The sequence below is a fragment of the Balearica regulorum genome, chromosome 24 (assembly GCF_011004875.1).
Source record: "Balearica regulorum gibbericeps isolate bBalReg1 chromosome 24, bBalReg1.pri, whole genome shotgun sequence".
NCBI lineage: Eukaryota > Metazoa > Chordata > Aves > Gruiformes > Gruidae > Balearica > Balearica regulorum.
In genome coordinates, this window is record NC_046207.1 from 3,277,260 (window position 1) to 3,294,467 (window position 17,208).

At 42.1% G+C, this 17,208-nt stretch overlaps 1 protein-coding gene and 1 long non-coding RNA gene across 3 annotated transcripts in view; one reads left to right on the top strand and one right to left on the bottom strand.

Annotated features, from left to right (window-relative positions):
• The window catches only part of ASIC2 (acid sensing ion channel subunit 2), a 498,112-nt gene that overhangs the window by 409,827 nt on the left and 71,077 nt on the right, over positions 1-17,208 (bottom strand). The gene's annotated exons all lie outside the window — the stretch shown is intronic.
• Positions 1-17,208, top strand: part of LOC142605099 (uncharacterized) — a 37,747-nt gene that overhangs the window by 13,096 nt on the left and 7,443 nt on the right. The window contains exons 2-3 of the long non-coding RNA XR_012838864.1: positions 13,657-13,944; positions 16,443-16,528. This is a non-coding gene — a long non-coding RNA (uncharacterized LOC142605099). The remainder of the gene's footprint in view (positions 1-13,656; positions 13,945-16,442; positions 16,529-17,208) is intronic.

Sequence of the window (17,208 nt, forward strand, 5' to 3'; positions counted from 1 at the left end):
CTGAGTGAATTCTTCACTTAGAGAGGTTTACCATAGCAGTCTGGCATGCTAAACTGTACAGAGAAAATGACGGAGAGAAACAGTGCTAAGATGCAGATTCCACCAGAGAGGCAACAGAATTTAAGAGATACAGACAAAAAAAATTGAGTGGGCAATTTGAACAAATATTTGCAAGCCTTTATTTCAGAATTCATAGCGTTATGGCCATTTTCTTCTGAAAATTCTGCCTTCTCTTTGATAAAACCATTTGATTGCTGCTGTGGGTCAATGACTAATAAAAACATAAACATGGGGGCAAGAGTTTCTTGGGATGCTCTGTGAAGTCTACAGGCCAAGAATGTACCATGGGATAAAGAGGAAACAGTCACCTTTGTGATTCAAAATGGAGACATCTGTTTAATTTCACGTATTCCCAGGAGCCATCTGGTGAATAAGAGCAAATAAAAATGAATTACCCTAAACTCAGATGCCAAAAGTCTGCTATGGCTAGGATTTAGACAGTACTAAAGGCAATCTGAATCTCAATCTCCATCTAAAGAGATCCCCTATTTACAAGGGAAATGTGCTTGCCTGTGAAACAACAATGGAAACTAGAGCTCTTAATAGACAAAACGGTGCAAGTGCACATCTCCAGACACTTGTCTCATGCCTGTTGTTATTCACCAAAAGAACTATCCTTTCTCTGCCTGGCCAGACTGAAACACTAGCTCCACATGCAGAAGCTAGCACAGCTTGGACCCAGGGCACTTTCAGCAAGGCACTGATTTGCAGAGGCTCTGAAAGCCGGGTTGTTTGCAAAAGTTTTTATGTATTGATCGGTCCTTGTCAACACATGCAGTGTGCCAGGCTCAAGGGTCAAAGAAAGCATTCTCTGAGTTATAAATTCTCCATAGCAGCAAGGAGGGTTCTGCTCAGAGATGTACACATGATGCATTTTTGTAGATCTTGGTGGCCAGGCACTGTCTCCTGTGTTTTCACAAAATAGCTGCACACTGTGTCTCCCCTACAAGCTTGATGATTTCAGCCCTGGCATGGCTGCAGTCTAGTGGGAGAGAAAGGAGGGGAGTAAACATGATCAATAACTACTTCATAACATCTCTGTTGCACTTCATTACCCCCTCATCAGGCACTGGTCTCCTCTCCCCAAGTACACTCAATCTCCCTCCATCTCTGAGGGGTTCTTGGCCAGGTCAGTGATTTCCACTCACAGCTAATGCCCTGCTACACCATCATTTTATGACTCTTGAAGTGGTTTTGAGACAGCATCGCTGCCAAAAAGAAGCTGCCCAGACGTCTCCATCCGCCTGGGTGTTTGTTCCCAGTGCTGGGGCTCATGTGGACACGGGACGGACAGCGTCTGGGAATGTGTGGCTGGGAACCAAGGGGGCAGACTTCCATTTCCAGTGGTGGCACTGGACACTGTGAGTGCCATGACGGATGCTCACCATAACCCTGGCTCCACAGGGCGGTAACTCACAAGCATTGCAGATCTCCCCAGGCTGATGTTGGGGGTTACTACCACAGCAGCCTGAGACCCCTCCTTATTCTGGCTCATTTTCTACAAGGGCATAGCATGTAAGGCAGCAGGCTGGAGAAACAGGGTCCATAACTATGATCCCAACTCTAATCATCAGAGCCTGTGGACCAGACCTCCAGCCGTGCAGGGAAAGCCCACTGCAGCCAGCTGACACTGGCCATCTTCATCATATCCCCACCACAGCTTCCTCCTTCCTGCAGTATTGGGGTTGGTTTATATAGCACCTTGCACAGCAGGTACCATGTTCATGACTGGTCTTTCTCAGTGCAGTATAAACTACTGTCACCCCCTCAGCATCTCTCCTTCCAGATCCTCTTTTCCAGCTACTTCAGACTAATTCCAGCACATACTGATTTCATCTTCCTGCTATCCCGGACTTCCAGTCCCATCTTGACTGCAGCAGCATTTACAGAGCTTAGATATATGCAGTGAGCACAGGTGACCTTCCTACACTTTCCTGGCTTTCTAATATATTGCTTCTCCCAAGAAATATCAGGCAGGATTCTGTTGTAATGAACTCAGAGGTGACCCTTTCTCAAGGCCCAAATAATCAGGCGTAGATACAAAAGAAGAGTTTACCTAAAAGTCATATTAAAAATCAATGACAATTATGCATTTAAATGCTTTGCAGAGTTGGTCTTCCATGGTGACAGCTACGGAGAAATATTTGGTTTTTAATGAAAATCTAAATTTTCCATAACAATGGCAATAAAAAGATGGATTGCAGCTGAAGTTTTCGGTTTCCTTTTCTCATTATTATTATTATTTGCCTGAGGTCAGGAACAGAAACAAAGTTCTGAGTAAGGAGAGCCTTTTCCAGAATAAGTTACAGATATTTAAGCTATGTGGAGAACAGAAAAGCCATTCACAAAGGATTGTGAATCTCTGGGAAGTGACTGTATCATTTCTGACTAGAATGAAACCAGCATCAAAACTGTGATCTGAAAGAATGTTGAGTATACATATTGCCTATATTTATTAGCAGAAGTAGTATATATTTTAGACCAACATTTCATTCTGCAATTTTTTAATTTTTATTGTTTTGTACAATAGTACAAGGCACTTCGTTTGCACTGAACTTTAATCCACATATACTTGAGTATTTCACAAGATAAATGTGATCCAGCAGAAGTTCGTTTTGTGTTGGCCTTCATAGAGTATTTTTTAACATTGCCTAAACACACTATTTTATGTTTCTTGATGGAAAAATACTGTCCAGATCTTGCTGAAAGAAAAGAAAAAATGTGAGGTAGACATATAGCATAAAAAATCTTTGCTGAAATGTAGAATCAGACACATTGCCAAGCAGCTGAAGGCTGGGTAATGAAGAGCATTAGGAAATATCAATACCATTACCAGAAGAGCACATAAGAGATAGAGAGCATTAGTTAACATGGAACAAATTTATTCCAGAGAGTTCCATGAGTTTAGTAACGATCACTTTTATTCCTGTGAGTCTCTTGAATTTACTAGTATAGATACAGCCTTATTATCTCATATAGTAGCTTTTGTTGCCCCTTGAAATGTCACTCTAAAATGGCTCCTTCTATTCACCGTGAAATAATAGTGGCTTGCATGTTAAACAAGACAGATTGTCTTCCTAGGTCTTAGGGAACATCCATGTGTTCAACAGCAAGATGGGACCACAGTGACACAGGAGAACCAAAGTAAGAAGATTGCATTTTTCAACAGCTTACAACTACTTCAAACATGAAGTGGTTTTACTTGCACCGGCAAAATTTACTTTCTTGATGCCCTAATTATGTTAGAAGTGACGACTAAGTAGCAAGATCCTTTTGCAAAGCTGTCTGAGATCTTCGAAATCAGTCAGAAAAATGGACACTAGAAAGATTTGTATCGTGGATTCCTACAGACCTTTGAAGAGTTTTAACAGCTCCACAGCTAATAACAAGCATTTAAAGCTGGTTGGTAGGGAGAATCTATGCTAAAACTGTAAAAAAATCTATTACTTATGCCTCTTATATGTACTGATGTGTAAGAGTACTCTGTTCCTAATCATGTTGTTCTTTGAAAAAGTCCAAACAAACATCAACTCATCCTTAATACATTATTTTCTGAGCTTGGCTAAATAAGCAAAAGATAAATCTACTGGTAATGCAATTAAGTCATAATTATGCAGAAATACATATGCAATTACTTTCCCATCCTCATTAAAGTTGAGTGAATGCTAAGCAGTTTAACTACCTTTTAACTACAGAGCAAAGGAAAGTTAATTAGATACTTGCAAAATTTTACATTTTAACTTTCCCTAGTAGAAGTGTGACAATAACTGCCATTGAAAAAAGTTGCTTTAGTCCTCGGAGAGAAAAATACAGCTAAACATTTTGTGCAAAGAAATTAAGAACGCAAGCAAAGTGTATTAATAAAAATTCAATTACACACTTATTGCATGTGCAATTCTCAACTAGTTGCATTGTGGCAAGATTTCTCTCTTGGATAGGCACTACAGTTCCACCAGAAAAAAAAAGAGCTCAACAAAAGAGATTAAGTCTTGTTAAGGGCATGCCAAATGAGGAGATTCTGAGTGTCATGTGGGAAAGGTCCCTGAGGACCAGTAGCATGAATATGTGGAATTAAGTGCTTACTGAGTAATTATATTTACCCATGCAGACACAGGGGGCTCACACAAATGCCACTAACATGGCTTTGACCAACTCCCTTGTCCAGAAGCGTGGAAGAGGCCCTGCTGCCAGGCATGTGGGAACAAGGATAAATTCTACTAACACCCCCAAATTACACCCTACAGTTAGGGTTTTCTCTTGATCCGTAGTTCTAAGTATGTAGGTTTGGGGTGCCCATCCCCTGCATACAGGTATAGATGATCAGGATGGTACATTGTGCTTCCAGTAACAATTTTACAGGAATTAAATTAAATCCTCTTAAATCCTGTGTTAGAACAGCAGGAGCTAAAGGGCCTGCAGCAGGGAAGTTGGAGCTTCTTAACTCAATGCTGGTCTTTGGGCAGTCAATCTGCTGAGCTAAACCCAAGGAAAATTAGCTCCAGTGATCCCCAGTCTGAAGGCCCTTGATGGGAAACGCTGGACTCAGTGTGGGAGACACCTCTCACTTGGCAGGAGATCCAGTTAAGACCTGGTAAAGTCTGGCATGATGGACAGGGAGAAGAAGATGAGACTAATTTGAAGTACCTGACAAAGCTGGCCACCGCGGAGTCTTCCCCAGGGGGAACACTGTAATTAACATCACCTCAAGACATGGTTTGTCATGGAATTCTCTTTCCCTCAGGCAGAAAAATGCAATACTTTATTATTCTTTCTCCCCTCCCCAGCTGGTTAGTTGGCTGATGAAATTACATGATCAATATGTCACACACAGACTAATCAAAAGTCTGACTAGACAAAATCAGTTAGCGTGCAGTTGCCTTTGGTGTATTAGGGGTATCGCGCTTCAGCAGACCTTACCTATGTTTTAAAAAAAGGCTAATGGTACAGTGTCACCTTTGTTTCTGCCGGTTACCATCCCGTGCAGTGGTGAGGACCCAGCTCCCCCTCAGCCCACCTGAGATGCAGAGAGCAGGCATTTCTCTGCTGCTCTCTCGCTTGCAAGCTATTTTGCTCACTGGTTGTGCAGCCTCTGCACTGCTAGAGCAGCAGCTTTCACTCCACTTGACTTGCTTTCTGAGAAATGTATTGCACATCCTTTGACACCTAAGGAACACCAATACATTTGTACTGGTGCAACTGGGAGAAGCATCAGGCCCTTAGGTTCTGTTCTTTCTCTTCTCCACTGTCAAGTTCTCAGTCATCACCCCAGTCATCCAAGGTGCAGGTCTGCAGTTTCCTGCACCATCAGCGTGTTCATTTTGCCATGTGCTTTACCTTTAGGAGAATATAACTTCCAAGTAAATCCAGAGAGGCAAGAAAAAAACCCACAGCTCTTTGGAGAGGCTCTTCTGGAAGAAGCAGTAAGCAAATTGGGAGTTCCGTGTTAAATGTATACCCTCTGTGCCTTGATCTGGTGACCGTGTCTGCACACAGGCGTGAGCAGCGAGCTGTCAAGCTGTTTTACTGGGATGACAGATGAGTCAGCCAAGCAGAGTTGTACATTCCCTTATGGCATTGGTTTTTCCAGAGCAAAGAAGCAAGCAACCTCCTTTCTTCCCCCCTGTGATCCTGGCTCCGAGGCATCAGGCAACCTGTTCCAGCAAGCTTGGCATCAGTAAACAGCCTGCTGAGCAATTCCAGGTTGGAGCAGGATGTAGCTGTGATGGTGATGGAGGGCAGATAGGCTCACCAGGGTACAACATCCTTATCTCCTGTCCTCCACACCTCCGGTGTCTTGGGCTTATCCCAAGATTATTGGCCAAGAACACCAATTGTTTTTGGTGACAATGAAAATAAGCCAAGGTATCAATGTTGCTCTGTAGGGTCTAAGTCTTAATTTAAGAAATATAGAGGAAAAGCAGGGAAAGGCATTGAGTTACCACAGGGGTACGGGCAGTAAGCAGCTTACTGTGAGTCCGTCTGTCCTCGTGGGGCCTCCAAGGCCATGATATGTGTATGTGAGCTATTCCCTGGTCAGAACTGCAGAAAAAGAGTAAAACATGACCTTTGGCAGCCAGGGACTGTGACGATTGGCATTCCTGGGAGAAAGAGCTTCATAGATAATAGCAGTAAGTCAGACAGACAGATTGTCAGCTAGGGGTGTCGGGCTAGACACACATGTACGGTCTCTCTCTCAGAGTCTGTCTCACTTCTAACACGTTGCAGCTGCAAAGTCATGACCAAAGCAAGTTTCCTTCCCGGAAACAGCTACCAGCCTTCACCACCATAACGACAGTCTGGATGTTGGCCCGGAGAATAATGCACTTTATCAGCTGTTCATTCCCGTCACTGGGAATTTATGGCTGAGAAATCATTCAAGGCAGTTTTCCAAAGGGTTTCAGGGAGGTGATGGTCATGGTAAGCAGCTTTGGTACCATGGCTGTATTGGTAGGGATAAAAAAAATAGGGGAGGTGTATGAGTGTATTAAGATGGGGGACTAAGAAATATCTGGTGTACATGAAGCTCTTGTATCACCAGAGAGAGTGGGATTTAAGTGGACACACAAGAGTGGATATCCCTGTAAAAGTACCAGGGTAGATCTGGATGATCTCAAGAGATGGGTGGATATTCATCCTTTTTGTTCTGTTGGGCTTTCTCTATTTTTTCACTTTTTGCCCTTAAACACCTCAACTCTCAGAACAAAAGGTAACTAAAAGGCACGTGCCTCACACTTTCTTTGATCTCCTAGCTATCATTTGGGCAGAGTGCCTTCCTACTCCATCTAGCAGCTCAAACGATAAATAGGAAAGGCAAATCTAGCTTCTTTACACTGGCATTATTTTATGCACTCCTTTATTTTGTTTTCTCCTGAAGCTCATAGTTTCAGCCTTTTAGGCCTTTGTCATTTCTACTGCCTGCCCTCAGCCAGAGTGACTTGACCTTGGACCAGAACAGTCTGGCACAGTGAAATTAGTCTTTTATTGGAGACAAAGAGCTAAACTGATTTGAGGAAAGGTAGATGACAGAAGCTAGTTCAGTAGGTGTTTCTCTCGATTTTCTGTGGAAGTGGCTTAGATGTTATGATGGGTAATGGTAAGCGTCCTCAATGACAGGTATTTTCACTTGCATCTTTCATTAGTGCCTTGTATTACTGAAAGGCGCAATATTGCTATACTTTTATTAAAGCGAGTGAAAGCAAACAGAAGGAATAAATATCTTACTCTAACTCTTATCCACTCTCTGATCTGGCAGGAAATGGTTATTGGCTTTCAGAAGGTTTCCTGAGGCCAGCTGCAGTCAGTTCAGAGCTAAGAGCAAACCAGCTGCTGGGCCACAGATAGATCATAGTCACATGCAGCGTTAAACCATCGGCCTTGCTACAAACAATTTAAGAGATTGTCAAAAGCCACTTCCTACTTGTCCTCCTACTTCTCTCATACAAGTAGACATTTATCAGCAGTCACTGGTAGCTGTGAGTTTCAGTGGCCCATGTTAAATGGCTCACACTGCTAAATGGCTCGGTTTATTCTAATAAAATAGCAGTTTTCTGGGCTGCTGGAAGGGTTTTGTCAGCACTGACCGGCTCCCAGCAGCTTGTATTCCTGCCACCACTTACTGGTGGCACTCAACTGGTACCAGTGCCTGGGCACATACAACTAAGCAGTTACAAGGGTGGTCCCTGTGCACATTCATTGAGGTCTTGAGGACAGAGAAGTTTATTCTTACATTATTTAGGTCCAGTAATGTAACCCTTTTATAGGAAGTCAAGGGATTGGGGTACGTGTCTTCACTCAAGCTGTAAACCACTCCATGCCCACCCTCAAAAGTAGCGTTACCTGGTTATCCTCTCATCAGCATGCTCAGCAAGATTGAGGACAAATTTATCTATGTGTCTCCAATACAGGCATCTACAGCCCTGCCAAGAGTCGCCTGAGACTCCTGTTACAGCCAGCATATAAGACAGCTTTCTCAAGTGAAGGGCCTGGAGTCATACGGAGGAATTTTTCCCTCTCCTATGGCCATTAATGCTCTGCTTAAAAACAGAGGGACTTGTTTTCCAGAGCTCTCAATCCTCTACTTAGAAGTGGATGGGGATTGTGTGTCAAGATGGATTTGCATTTCAGGAGAAAAAAGGCTGACAGAAAATGTGGCTTTACTCCATTTTCAATGTTTCAACATTTTTCCGGGGGAAATGCTGAATTTTTCATTTTTGGTTGGGGAAGTTGAAGCAAAACGATTTAGAGATGGGGCACTGGGGCTGATCCTGAGTCCATCAGATACTTCCCATGAATTTCAGCATGGGTACCACGTGCTTCTCTTTTCAGAGGTAATGCAGCATGGCAGTACAGGACTGATGCATGAGTCCAAAGAAGACCATGAGTTCAAGGCAGGAATGAGTGGGAATAAGGTGCAGAGTATCAATTCCAGAAGGAAACACAAACAATTAAACCGACTAGTATGGAAAGTGTTCTGTGTGGTAGTGTCAAAAAGGTCTTTTTGATACAAGTCCTTTGACATTTTCCATTTTTATCCTTCGCCCAAGTACAAACAAGGGAGAAAATATTGGTGCTTCTTGCAGCAGGAATATTTTCAATCAGCTGCCTCTGCTGCCTTTTACTCATGCTCTGAGAGACACCAGGGTTGCTGCTTTCCCTTGCAGATCAAACCAGGGATGAGATGCTTTGATCTTTCACATTCTAATGGATTAAAATGTTGCCTTTGTCTGAACTGCAAAGAATAATTTGAATTACAATTAGCAAAACTCTGTGCAGAGTCAGCACCTGGCAAAGAACAATACTAGGAAAATAAAGGACCTTCTAGGTGAGACATGATGAAAATATTATAAAGAGAGGAGCAGCTGGGTACTCAGCACTCTTCCCAAGGGATGCAGTGAAGGCATCATCACCACAAGGAGTTGTGACAGGCAAGCTAACATGCTAGCGTGATTGAGATCAGAGCTATAAATCCTGTATGTCATAAGTCATGACTGATGATACACATTTCTACTTAAGCCTGTCAGTTTGTCCATCTTCCTACTCATTTGGAGTATAGTCACTTCTAGGTGTCTATCAACGTGAGCAATGCTATGAAACTTGTTCCATTTCTGGGACAACTTGAGGAGGCTGACTGGGATTTCACAAGGCTGCCTGCTGTTGAATGTTCATTAGTCTCCTGGTTTCCCTCGCTGCACAGCCCGTGTAGCAGCTCTGGCAGCTGACTGTAAAACCAGCCATCATTTATTTCTCCCTCCAGCAGCCTGGAGCTGTGAGGAACAGATTTAACCCAATGAATGATCCTGGAGATCCTTGGAGAAACAAGCGGAAGGAATGGCAGTGAGACATGCTTTTCAGCCACAAGACCCCCCTTCCTTCCCTCTGCTGTTTAATCCAAAGCCTTTCCCTGGGGATTCTCCAGGGGATCCTTGCTATGCAATGATGTCTGCAGAAACATACCACGATTACCATCAGTTTGGATACTGTCACCAAGAAAGCTGGGCCAAGAATACGCCCAGACACATAGCTACTACCAGATGGGATGCTCCAAGACCAGACTGGTACTTAAATTTGCCAGAAGACCATGAGGAGGAGGAGGAGTTGTATTCCCCTTTAGGTGTTTATCATCTGCGTAGGTCAGGAGTATATAAAGAAATCACAACTGAGGCAACTGCAGGATCTTTGTTTCCTGGAAATGCTGTACTCCAGAGTTTTCCTTTCTTAATACACTGCATCTAAATCAGATTTAAAAAGCTAAATTTCATTGAAAATAATATTTTCAAACAAGTGAATAATGAGTTAACAGTGACCATAATGTTCTTTTCCTGTGCTTTTCCCCATATGAAACTGTGATATGATTCCTGAGAAAGCTACCTCCACAAACACCCTACATCAATCTTTCCTTCAGAGCAGCTCTTGAACCTGTGAATGAACTCCAAAGGACTACACAAGTGCCCAGCGCAAGCGGATTCTCCAGCACAGGGGTGAATCAGAAACTCTTTCAGAAACTGTTTTTTTCTTAAAATAGTCTGTTTTCAACCTTAAATTCTGCGTCTGTTGCACAACAAAGAATTCACTAAATCAGACAAAGAAAATTAGTTCTGTCATTTGGGAGCAGGATTTCACACATTTTTGTGCCTAAGTATTCAAAAAAGGATACTGCAAGTGTTAAATTAAATTCAGTGTCCTGCAAGAGATGTGTATGTGTGACTGCCTAATTATAATTAGAACCACAGAGTTTAAAAAACTCATCTTCATTATAAGAATGTAATTGTCTTTGTTAATTGCCATGAAGTTGCAGATCCTTCTCTTAGCTCTGGCCTCAATGCTTGTCTTTGATTTTAAATAGAGGCATTGTACTCCAGAAGCTCTGTTTAAATGATGTGGGGTTTGTACAGCATTTTTAATACTTTTCACAGTGACTACACATGAAAAAAAAGGCATGTTATAAAGCATGCAAAACAATAGCATTACTGAGAGGTTTTTTCTGGACTGTGATGCTGTGTCTGATGAGAGGTATAGTTTGGAGGCCAAGTTCCCCATTTTCCTGTAGACACGGGGCACCCAGTATTTCCCCTAATAAACGAACCTGACGACAGTCCAGGACACTAGAGACGGATTCAGCTCGAGTGGCCCTTGGTCGAGGAATGTGAGCACACACATCTGAGTGCTGATTCCAAATCAAGGCTACCAAAGCTATATAGGCTATAGCAGAAGACCTCATCAGAACATAAATAAGCTCTCATCCATCCTTAATGATTTTGTGAGATGCTTCAAATGTGCACCTAGGAATTCTAATCATCTAAATCCTATTTATTTAGCTTAGTACTTCAAAATAAAATAGGACAGAATTTTCCTGGAAATAAATTCAACCCAAACTGGAAAAAAGAAAATTCTCTATGCAGAAAAGGAGAGTAGACGTGGTGTGTCCTGTCACTGCCATGCAGAAAACCTTCAATTTAAAGCAGCATTTAACACAAAACTATGCCAAAGGCAACCTGAAGATGTTCTGTCATATCTCATTTATGCTCTGATGCCACAATAAAAGGGAGAATTCCCTGTCAGCACAGCAGTCCTTCTCTTTCAAAAGCTAATCAAAAATCACTGAGGAATTGAAGTCATTGATGATGGCTATATGTGAAATATCCTTCTTTCTGACCCTGTGGAAAATGCCTTTCTTCAGACAGCAGAAAGATAATAACAGAAATTGTCGGGTTTTGCTACAGATATCGTTGCCTTTCCTGCCATGGGAAATGGCTAGCTTGCTAATTTGCTTTCACTTAACAGGTTGGGGGGACACTGGCTCATCAGTACTGACAAATTAAGCTCAACATATGGTTGCACCTCCCTAGGGTATGCTTGCACCACTCTCAGGCATTGCTGGAGCAGCAGAGCTGCACAAGGAGCTACTCCTGGGCCTCCATTTTATAGCTCTTAATATTAAAGCTATGATATAAGGGGAGACTGTGAACTACTGGAGTTCAGGAACACTTTGAGAAGGAATCATCACCTTGAGAAGGAATGAGCCATTCTCCAAGGTCCAGCTGCCATTTCCCTCCCAAATACCACATGTAACTATTTTCTTCTTCACTGAGGAAAGCTGTGGTGTCCTTGTGTCTAAATATTTCAGCAGAAAGGAAGTACTGCTTAGCTTCTGTCCACTTCATTTCCATCACACCACCAGCCGGGATTTGGTTGAAAACTTGAACATGGTGAATATGAGACAATGCAGATGCTAAGCTGTGTTTGAATAGTTGGGGCAGCTTGCGTGACTGTTAGATGGCACAGTTATGTTAGTCCGCTAGAAAATATTTTGTATTGAAAATTATTCAAATGCTGTTGTGTTCTCCATCAGGAACAAATCTGTGCCAACAATGTAGATTTCTCCTACATCCCAAATCTTGCTGTTTGATGCATTGAGAAAACATGTGTACATGCATTAAGCTGCCAAAAGTACTTGTTGTAAATGAGCAAGCAGAGTTAGTGTTTCATCAGTGTGTTTGTTGGCTGTCAGGGGAAAAGTCCTTTGAGAGGTTTTGGGAACAAAGAATTGGAGAACCTGCTGACATTTTTAGGATGAGAGAGGAGAGATTATTGAAGACAGAGCCTGAATAAACAGTCTAGATTTATACTTAGATATATTTTTCTATGAAAACTGAACCATATCTTTTCTTGTCACTGCACTGATTAATTAGCCTGCCTTTTTTATGTCAAAACTGAAACTCTTTCAAAACAGTTTTGCTGATAATTTGGACCCTTCATTCCTTTGTAACTGTTAAGAACTGATGACAAAGATTATGAGAAATATCCCAAAGCAATCTCTTATATATTAGCTTCACAAGAGGAGAAAGTTAGGAGATTTTAAGGCAACAGAGGATGGTTGGGCTCATTCTACATAACCTTTAAAATTTTCTGACACTGACAATGTCTCTTTGTGTTGGAAACGCCAATTGGGAAAATTCATCGTGGCCCTGAATGTAATTTCAGTAACTGTGAATTAGAATCTGGAAATTTGTCCCCTCAACTGTCTCCTCAGATGCTTGATCTTTGCCTGTGAACAGGAATGGACCAAATTGGTTTGAGTAGTCTTCTCCTCTAGGCTTAGTTGTACACGACTACTTCCAACATCCTCAGTTCCCATCTCTATTCCTCACTTCTAATGGTGTCAAAATCAGGTTTGCATGATGTCATGGCTAAAAAGGACATCCAGAAATCCCACTAGACTGCAATCAAAACATCTTGATTACAGTCAGATTTATTCTGCATTAATTATAATATAGTGCAAGCTAACTTCCTACTCACTGCTTTAGTCCTTTTTAAAAAATAATCATCATAAAATCCAGCACTAACAATGCAACAATCATACAGCAGTTCCAGGGTCATTTCAGAGTCTGTCTGGCAGGCAGAATGACCACCATTGTTTTAATAAATACATTATATATCTGAAGAACAGATCTGAAAATCTCCTGAAATTAAAGGGGAAAAAATCTTTTTCAATATGATGAAATGACCAAAATGTCTACATCAGAATTGGAGCTAACAACATTAATAATGACTTTAAATCCTAGCACAACTGTCTAATCGTTAATAGCCATTTTGTCTGCCACACTTTTTAACAATGCGGTAATGAACACCAGCAAGTTATTAAAACAGTATAATAGGGAAAATAAAATACTTTGGGTTTACTCTGTCTTATGAGACTGTCAGGTTGCAAACTGCGAACCCTGATTCTCTAAATACCCAGTTATCTCACAGGGTCTTGGTGAATGATTGTGGTGACTTGCGTTCCCTCCCTCTCCCCTGATATCTCCCTTGTTACCCATTTCTCCCCTTCTCACAGCAACAGTGCCCCATGGTAAGATTGTCAGAGTGAGTGTGTAAAAGGGAAAAGGTCACCTCCACGAGCACAGGGCTCTACTCAAGCTGGTAGTCATCCTAGGGAGTGTGTGAGGAGAGGAAGTGCATAAACCATCGTTTGCACATGGAGAGGAGACCTCATTTGGAACTGGAAAAAACCCCATTACTTTCCTAAAAAACCTCAAACAAAGCATCTTTTTTCTTTTTTCGTTCTTTTTTCTTTTTTTTGTTCTTCTTTTTTCTAAGTTCAAGAAGGTCCATTTTCATCCTGGAAGTTTCTGAAAAGGAACTGCCCTATTACCACAAAAGCGCTTGTCTTGCTCTTCTTGACAAGAAATCCTCTCAATGTGTTGTTATCGTGAGATTTCCTTGAAGGGAATCTTGGAGAACTGATCTAAAACCTGACCTCTGCCTTAGGAATCAGCTCCTTGCCTGTCACTCATACCTGATATGTTGAGAGAGCATCAGACGGGACCTGCAGACTTAATGGCATTGATGAAAAGACCCCTTGAAGTTCCCGTTTTTCATGATAAGGTAAGGACTTTTAATCTTTCAGATCCTGTCTCTGCTCCATCATATCTCATGCCACAGGAAAGGCCATTCTGGGACAGTTTCCTTGAATATTAGAGGCAGATCTCGATGTGACACAGATAACTTACGATTTAAAAAAATTAAGAACATTTAAATATTCCGAGAGAAGCAGAAACACATTAAAGTGAGTTTGCAAAGTATGTATTTATGCCTGACATACATACAATCAAAAATTGCTTTAGCTGGTGAATTACTTGCATTCCTTTTCTCCTACTATAGTTCCTCAGAGCAGTAAACTTGGGTCTATTGAAGTTGTCCCTTCCATTCGACAACTACTTCGACACTCTGACTAGTGTAATCAGATATATTCAGAGAACTACAGAATGTAAAGGCACTGCCATTACAGCCAAGCCTGTGGATGTATTTTTGCAAATTATACAGCAAAACCAAGCAGTAAATCAGTGTCTGATTAGCTCTGGGATTTGAGGAGGTTCTGATTTGAAAACTGATGAGAAAATCCCCCTCTGGAATGATAAATGGGCTAACTTGTAAAGCCTTTGTTAGTTCTTGGAGAAGCAGACTGTATTAAATATCTTCCCAAATCACAGCTGTCCCATGGCAGTGGTGAGGGGATGGAAGATCTTGTCATGTGTTTTCACACCCAGGGCACGTCGGGGCTGTGTTACACTGCAGCAAATACTGCAGGCATGGACTAGGCAAGGGAGAACCTAAAGCAGCAACCGTCCCCTATCCTGCAAGGTTGGCACCTAACCGGACACTGCTCCCAGAGTCTGTGGATGTGCCCTTGTCTGAGCTTCGACCTTGACCCTGAATGTGTCAGGGCTCAGCAGTCTGACATCTAAGATACCCTGGCTCTCAGCTCAGTCTTCCCCGCCCCTCCTTGTTCCTTCCTGGTACTCAGACAGCAAACTCGTAGGACCTGACACCTTCTTTGTTTTCTGGTTATCCAGCATCGAAACACCCTGGGATGCTGCTCCAGTACTGTAACACTGCTATTAATAATAATGAAAGATGCAAATTACCCCTTGGATTTCCCCGAAGTCAAAGCTTCCCTGCAGTCAGAGATCACCTCACCTACCACAACTAAGAGATGATTCACTGCTCTCCTTTAAAGATCACATGCCAGTTTAGTTTTCAGTCACTGACATTTTACCCTATCGATATTTTCTCATTAATCCTCCCTGTTTTGGTGTCCATGGCGACAACTGCTTTTCTTCTGCAGCCAGAATCCCAGTGCCAGCATGGGAGTGCTGATCAGATCCCTCCGACTTAGCAGTCACTCACGCTTACTAACAGGGGCTGATCTTCCCCCATGCTCAGCACCTGGGGGACCATGCAAGATCAAGGGAAGCAAGGAGGAGGCACCCCCAGCGAGCTGGGCTTATTCATTTAACAAGCCAAGTTCAGCGTTAACACTTCAGAGCACATTCAACAGCCTCGAGCATGTTTTGGAAAAGCAGTGGAGACAAACAGCGTGTGTTCACTTTTACCTGCTGTCTGCTGTTAAATAGTTGATGGAAAGGAAGAGAAAGGAAGAAATCAAATATGAGCATTTTATGATGCCTGCTTTAGTTAGTTGGACTGAGAAAATTTCCACTTACACTGGACTTTAATTAATGACAGTGAGTTAATACTGTCTTTTCTGTATTTTATTTAGTTATTTCTGTGCACCTCAGATGCTCACTGCTCAGAAAACATACACTTTGAAACCACTAACACCTCCTGCAATGAAAAAAAGTTAAGAAGTTTTGATCAGAGTTGATCTGATCAACTCTGCAGGATCTCAGCCAGCCAGTCAAATGCTAAAGAAAAACATCAGCATCATTCCCAGCTGTGCAAGGCTCCATAACCAAAGTATCTCAGTGCCTTGTCAGGAATACATTAATGTGCAGATGGGTAAACTGAGGAATCAAGAAATCGAAATGAATTATTAAGTGAAGAACAGGACCCCGAAGGTGCGGTTCCCAGTATCATGCTGTTTCATAAGACTGTTTTCCTGTTTAACCAGGCATTGTTAGAGGATTTCTGAGATTTCAAGTATAGAGCAGCCATCACATATTAACATAAAAGATTTAAGGCATGTCTACAGTAAAGAGTGATTATAAAATGCTGTTCTACACATGTGCTCTATGAACTGGAGATATGACTCTAGCAAATGCGTGGCCATTTTACAAAGACTTGTTAGAATGTCAGTACGCATTAAATGGAAATAACCTGATAGAGAGTACATGAGCCATACCCAAGTCACTCTTAGCCCACCATCCGGCCATTCCTCCTGAATTCCCCTCGAGAAGGGGAAAGCAAGCAGGCAATTCCATTTGTAAGGCAATAATATTTGCCCTGCTACCTGGAACTGCTAGTAGTATTTAGAATGTCTGAAAAGAATTGCTGCTAAGCGTTCAAGGAGAATGAAAATATAAAGAGACATTTGTAAGAACAGAGGCAAGAGGAGTAAATGGTTTCTTTTCTCTCTCTAACAGGCTCTTCAAATGAATTTTGGATTTGAGGAATGAGTTTAAAACTGCAACAGACAGCAGCTGGACCAGGACAAAACTCAAATGCAGAGGTTGGTACAACATATAGCTACCCATCTCCAGTGTCTGAACAGGGGTGCGTGCAGTGTGGGAAATGCACAGGAAGAACTGGAAGGTTATACCAAGCCGCAGAGCTACAACCTGGCTGGGGTCACTGAGAGGTGCTTGCACAGCAGGAGGGCTGTGGTGGATGATTGCACCTCCCTTCATCCGTCTGATAAATCTAATCTTGGATGAAGCAACACCGACTTGGAAAAAATGAGAATGGCCCAAAATCCAGGGAGAGGAAGGAACAGCAAAGACAAGTCCCATGAAACCATCCCCTGAAATCTTTTGTGAATCAAGGTCCCTGCCTCCTATTCTTGCTCTTACTTTATAATACATGATGTCATTTTCAAGTTGATTTGATTTACCAGAGCATGTACAGTACTTTATAGCCCTGCAAGTGCTTTAATTCCAGAGCAAATATTGAGAGTGCTATAATCGCTCATCTGACTAGGTAATTATACTTACAGGAGATAAAACAACAGTTTTTATATTTATATGTCATGCCCAACACAAGCAAAGCCTTTCATTGGCTTCCAAATCCTCATCCGTTACTGAACCAGGGACTTCGTGCAATTGTTTCAGTCTTCAAAGAGCTAAATGAGGCAATCAATTAGCTCAGTTCTGCCAATTGCAGAGTCCTCGTATGCCCTGCTGTGAAAATCAA